This window comes from Taudactylus pleione, unplaced genomic scaffold (genome assembly GCF_031769625.1).
Source record: "Taudactylus pleione unplaced genomic scaffold, aTauple2 ptg000547l, whole genome shotgun sequence".
NCBI classification, from domain to species: Eukaryota; Metazoa; Chordata; class Amphibia; order Anura; family Myobatrachidae; genus Taudactylus; species Taudactylus pleione.
This window is the reverse complement of record NW_028284949.1, coordinates 3,762,083-3,769,094: the sequence shown is the minus strand read 5'-3', so window position 1 is coordinate 3,769,094 and position 7,012 is coordinate 3,762,083.

Sequence of the window (7,012 nt, the reverse complement as noted above, 5' to 3'; positions counted from 1 at the left end):
CGTGTGAAGTTTTTTTTTTTAGATTTTTTGCAAATTTAATAATAAAAAAAAACAACAACTAAGAAATCACATGTACATAAGTATTCACAGCCTTTGCCGTGAAGCTCAAAATTGAGCTCAGGTGCATCCTGTTTCCACTTATCATCTTTGAGATGTTCCTACAGCTTAATTGGAGACCACCTGTGGTAAATTCAGTTGATTGGACATAATTTTGAAAGGCATACACCTGTCTATATAAAGTCCCACACTTGACAGTGCATGTCAGAGCACAAACCAAGCATGAAGTCCAAGAAATTGTCTGTAGACCTCTGAGACAGGATTGTCTCGAGGCACAAATCTGGGGAAGTGCACAGAAAAATATCTGCTGCTTTGAAGGTCCCAATGAGCACAGTGGTCTCCATCATTCATAAACGGAAGAAGTTCGGAACCACCAGGTCTCTTCCTCACATCAAACCCGACACCGATCCAGGCTGACCTCCACTAAAGATCCCCATCCCCACCAGGGACCACCAGTGCAGAAAGCTCTCAGCCCACCCGCCTGCTGGTCCGCACCGCTCACACCTCCAGTGACCGGCTCCACCACGGACCAGCCCCTCTCCCCCCCTGCTCCCAGGCGTGCTCAGCAACTCACTCCTGGCCAGGGGTGTCTCCACCGTCGATCCCCATTTCCACGAGGGACCGTCAGTGATAAGAGCATCCCGCACATCCGGCCGCAAGTTCGCCCAGCCAACATCGCCAGTGACCAGCTCCATCCCGGTCACACTTTCCACATCCCCCCTCCTCCCTGGCTTTTTTTGAATCAGTATCCCGGGCAGATCACCCCCAGGGGTGGTCTCAGCACACACGCTGCAACCCAGCCTCCCAGCAGCTCACCCATCCACTCCTCTGGCTCCGTACCACCAGCGGCACGACCAAGAGCCAATTTCAGCTGCATACTACGGTCGCTGACCTCCGCAGACCAATCAGAACAGCCGTGCACTTGCAGCACACCAGCAACACGCTGATCCAGCTCACCAACAAACCTGCAGCTTCCAACCAATCTGCAACGGCCGCAACGTCGACCTACATCACCACAACAAAAAACCTACCAGTAGGTAAGTACTGCCAAGACTCACACCAACACGCGGGACGCCGCACAGGTGTTCCAACCCACTCTGCAAATCCCCCCACCCCCCGAGACTTCCTAGATTGTCGACCATAGGTCCAGCAGGGGTGACGTGCAAGGTCACTGAACCGCACGGGAAGGAGCCCCCTAAAAGGGTCCACCTACCTCCCCAGTCTCATCACCACTCATCACTGAACCCCACCCACCTGCCCGGGATCTTAACAGAGCTGCATTGTGACTACTCAATAAAAGATTTTGCCCCAAATTACTGTGTCTCGCTGGCCTCATTTTGATCCTATTCCATTCCCCTTTTCACATTACTCCAAACTACACTCCATACCCAATCACACCCTCCTCACTCCCAAAACATCACCACCACCAGAAGAAACATTCTAATTAACACCACTCACAAACACACACAAGTCATCACCATTACTAGCAGGAAAAGCGCACCTTACCCCCCTACCCCCATACGTTTTCAGTGCGGGAAAGGTACTCCCACACAAAGGTGCAGCACCCCGAAACCACAACACACCACCCCCTGGTCAACAAGAGCGCAGTTCTACCGCCCATCTTCACTCTTCCTAGAGTTGGCCGGCCGTCTAAACTGATCGATCGGGGGAGAAGGGCCCTAGTCAGGGAGGTGACAAAGAACCCGATGGTCACTCTGTCAGAGCTGCAGCATTCCTCTGTGGAGAGAGGAGAACCTTCCAGAAGGACAACCATCTCTGCAGCAATCGACCAATCAGGCCTGTATGATAGAGTGGCCAGACGGAAGCCACTTCTTAGTAAAAAGCAAATGGCAGCCAATCTGGAGTTTGCCAAAAAGAACCTGAAGGACTCTCAGACCATGAGAAACAAAATTCTCTGGTTTGATGAGACAAAGATTCAATTCTTTGGTGTGAATGCAAGGCGTTATATGTTTGGAGGAAACCAGGCACTGCTCATCACCAGGCCAATACCATCCCTACAGTGAAACATGGTGGTGGCAGCATCATGCTGTGGGGAAGTTTTTGAGTGGCAGCAACTGGGAGACTAGTCAGGATAGAGGGAAAGATGAATGCAGTAATGTACAGAGACATCCTGGAGGAAAACCTGCTCCAGAGCGCTCTTGACCTCAGACTGGGGCGGTAGTTCATCTTTCAGCAGGACAACGACCCTAAGCACACAGCCAAGATATCAAAGGAGTAGCTTCAGGACAACTCTGTGAATGTCCTTGAGTGGCCTCAGTTGCATAGACTGCATGTGTGTATTCCAATGAGCACACAATTCTGTGAATTAGCAGCTCCACCATTTTGTGAGCGACAGCAATCTCGTTCTGTGAGAGTGCTGAATCCGCAGTTAACCACAGGGTGTGATGGCATACCATATCTGTATAGCGCAAGGAACACGTCCATTAAGTGGACGTCCATTACTTAATGATCGTAATTTCATTGCTTTTTGGAGTTTGAGTGGCAGAAAATCAATAGGTTTTGTGAATTTTCAGATTATGTCTCAGCAGCCTTAATGGGACATGTGAAACCGTAAGGTTTTTTGTCTATGGAATATGTTTGATATATGTCTTACATATCCTGTATATGCAGACAGCACAGAGTATATACAGTATATATACCCACACAGATCATTAATAGAGACATCTACTCCCCATGCCTAATGTGGCTCACTTAGTTTAAATTTAAAAAATTGGGATTAAACTATATAGTGTCACGACCAGGGGTGACAGGCTGCTGAGATTGCGGCGCTTACCGCTCCGGGCGCTGTGGCATGGTGTTTCCAGCAGAGGTGCAGGTTCCTGGAGAATAGCGCTGGGTGCTGTGAGTCTCCGCAGACCAAGGGCTTCCATCTGGAGGCAGGTGAGAGGGGCTGAGACTGGCAGAGCTTCCATGCTGTGACCACTGGGCGCGGCCATCTTGGATTTGGGTCACATGTCTTCTGGCCAATCAGGTTCAGTCTGGGCTGGGGAGGCTAGCAACCAATCCTGCACTACCTGAGGGTACTAAAGGGCTGTCCAGAGGCTCTTTAGTTGCCAGTGCAACGTCTATCACAGCGTATGCTGTGAGCTAGTTCTCTGTGCTCCTTCGCTCATTTAAAGTGTCAGTACCAGTGTGTTTCTGCAGACTCCCCTCTCAGCCTTGGTGCAGTTTGCTCCTGTTACTACCTGTCTCCTGATCCCATCTACCTGCTATACCCAGCCTACCCCAGGTCTCTAAGTTCCGCCAGTGTCTCGCAGCCTGGTTCTGATCCCGTCGCGTGCCACTGCTTCATGAGTCATACTCCTCTAAGGCCAGCTGCCTTCAAGTACCAGCAAACAAGTTCTCATCCGACTCCACTCCGGGTCCAAGCGCACGCCAAGCCGTGACATATAGGTTATTATAGGAGACTATATCACAGGTTCTCAAACTCGGTCCTCAGGATGCCAAACAGTGTATGTTTTCCAGGTCTCCTAACAGAATCACAAGCAAGATATTCGCTCCACCTGTGGATCTTTTCAAATGTGTCAGTGAGTAATGAATACACCTGTGCACCTTCTAGGTGATCTGCAAAATGTGAACTGTGTGGGGTCCTGAGGACCGAGTTTGAGAACCACTGGGCTACATTTATCAGTAATGTATAGCCCTATCAATGCAGACCCTCCAACATGACCTGTTCCATTAGGTACAAAACACTCTGCTCCTGGACTTCCCACCTAATGTATGATTGCAGACACCTGTGGTGAAACACCTGTCTCATCAATTACCTAGTTTAGCACAGGAGACAGCAATCTTACATTAGGTGGGAAGTCCAGGAGCAGAGTATTTTGTACCCAATGGAACGGGTCATGTTGGAGGGATAGGTCAATGTGTGGGTAAATTGTCCGATACTACTATAACATTCCCAAAGTGGTTTATCCTAGCATTTAATTATAAGCTAAAGATAGACAACAATTGGTATGTTTCTGCCTTGTGTAATAAATATTGAGATAATGTGATGTTATCATGTACTGTAGTTGATCAATTTCTTTTTTATTGTGCTTATGCAAAAATCCCTTATAGCTCATACAGCCATAATTGACAACATTCTGGCTGGCCCCTCCGGGAGAGGGCAGCCAGGTTGGCACAGCAGAGAGGGGGAGTAGCCGCATGGCGCAGCATATGTGGGTGGTGCAGGGGGCGTATCGGCATGATTGCTTCATCATGGCCACCCCCCCCACTATACAATGTCAATATTAACAGCACACCCTCCAATATGATCCGTTCCATTAGGTACAAAATGCTCTGCCCCTGGACTTCCCCCCCCCCCCCTAATTAATGAGTGCAGTCACCTGTGTTGAGCTAGTTATTTCATGAGAAGGGTGTTTCAGCACAGGTGGCTTCAAACATAAATTAAGAATGAAGTCCAGGAGCAGAGCATTTTGTACCTAATGGAATGGGTCATGTTGGAGGGTCTGCAATTACCTAGCTCAGCTCAGGTGGCTGCAATCACACATTATCAGGGAAGTCCAGGAGTAGAGCATTGTGTACCTGGTGAAAAGGGTCATGTTTGAGGGTCTGCAAACATTACAAATCTGCTCTAAATAGGTTATTGCATTTCGACCAATTGATATTGGATTGGATTCAAATCTGATAAATTGCTTCCACGAAGCTGCATACAGTCATGTTCCTGGACAACAATTCTCTGCTGCAAAACATAACTAATAATACAGGGCCATCCAAGATAGACAGGATAAATATAAGCCTACCCTCCAACATGACCCGATACATTAGGTACAAAAAGCTCTGTTCCTGGACTTCCCACATAATTAATAATTGCAGTCACCTGTGGTGAGCTAGATGATGAGACAGGTGTTTCTACACAGGTGGTTGCAATAATCAATTAAGAAGGAAGTCCAGGAGCAGAGCATTTTGTACCTAATGGAATGGGTCATGTTGGAGGGTCTGTAACAGATTGTAACGCGGGGGCGTGGCTACGATCACAATTCATTACAAATCTCATCATCGGCCACCAGATACGCCCACTTTACTCGGGGAAGTGGGCAGCGCCGGGCGTGTTGCAGAATCTGCACCTACCATAGAGCTGGTGCAAGTTTTAAAGGTGCGTCCGAGGGTTGCGTCTAAGGACGCACCAAGCAGGATTTCAAAGACACTGAAAGTGGGAGTCTCAGCCCTTGTACAGTCAGATGGTTGTACACTAGGGAAAGGGCTGATATTAGCAATAGCCTAAAGTCACAGACGCGACTACGCCAAAAGATGCTACAGCGCTCTCAGCAGCCTGAGACTCTGAATCAGCCCCCTAGACGGAACGGGATTGAAATATCGATGGTTCAACAGCCGCCGGTCGAAATCCCAACAGTGGCAGGCCGACAGTAGGAGATCCCAACACCCGGTGGTAAGTATCTTAACCCTCCCCTCTCCCCCCCTAACCCACCCTTAGGGGTGCTTAACCCTAACCTCCCCCCTAGTGCCTAACCCTTACCTCCCCCCAGGGGTGCCTAAACCTAGCCCCCCCCTTTCCGAAGCCTAAACCTAACCCTCCCAGGGGGGTGCCTAACCCTAACTCCCCCCTTCCCCTAGCCTAACCCTAACTTTCCCCAAGGGTGGGGTGTCTAACCCTAAATCCCCCCGGGGGTCCCTAAACCTAAACCCCCATCCCCGGGCTAAGTGTTATACTTACCCGGCACATGACGACTGGGATGGCGGGGGTCGGTCTTCTGGCGTCGGGATTAAGATAGGTGTCGATATTTTGATGCCTATCCTAAGTCCCGTGTCGGGCAGGTAGTGTCGGGATTTAGAATATTAACTACATTCCCCCTAGACTACCATTGTATCCTAACTAGTTTCTTAATCCCAAATTAAAATTTTAAACTAAGTGATCCACATAGGGCATCAGCTTGGAATGTATAAAGGCTCGTACACACAAAACGATATCCTCACTGAGAGATATCGTTTAGTGTTTTCCTGGCAGTGGTGTGCTCAATGTCATTAACGACATTGGGCACACACACTGAACGATATCGTTAACGATATCGTTCAGTGCCGGCACCCTCTCTTATCTCCTAACCTGCACAACCTGATGATATCTTAAGGTTGGACTGCAGGTTCGGGTGATGAACAATGTCGTCAACGACCAGCGGTAGCGCGCATTGCTGGCCGTTGACGGCATACAGTACACACTGGTCGATATTGTGAACGATTTCGTTATCATTCATAATATTGGCTAGTGTGGACATGGCTAGGTGTCCAAGATAGGTTAATCCTCTTTACAATTATGAAACTATGTTTGCCGCCGTCATGGTGTACATCCGTGTGTGCGCGAGTGTTCCAGGACTGAGACGCCCACTCGAAGCGTTTATAGACAGTCTTCAGGCGCCACCATCTCTTGTACATTAGAACCTTACACCAGCCCTATGGCAGGTGCCTTCTCCGTCGGAGTGCAGACTCCTATGTGAATGGCTGTGTGTCTCTGTACGCAACAGCTCTCAGCGACACTCCCATAAGACGCAACGTCTGTGTGCCTCTTTCTAGCCACCCCCCTATTAGCCCCCAGGAACGCCCCTCACATCAGAAATGTACACTAAACACATAGCCGCTGCGTCTTTCTAATCAGCAGCTGTGTGATAATAGGCTAATGCCGCAGGAGGCATCTTGTGTAAATAGATGCCTCTCACCAGCTTCTCTGATCTGCTGCTTCGCCCAAAGACACAGCATCTGATCATCCACATGAACATCGGCCATCTGAGTAACCCGGGGAATACATGCTGGTGAAGCTGTGTCCAAGGACGTAGCCACTGCCTTCAGCACGCCCAGAAAACTGGTGTTACATGCCCCTGATTGATGCAACACTGTCTCCGCCCCAAAATGGCTGAAGCCCAGTGACGGATTTTACCTAGGGGCTGCGAGGCTGCAGCCCCCCCAGTAAAATCTGACGCTT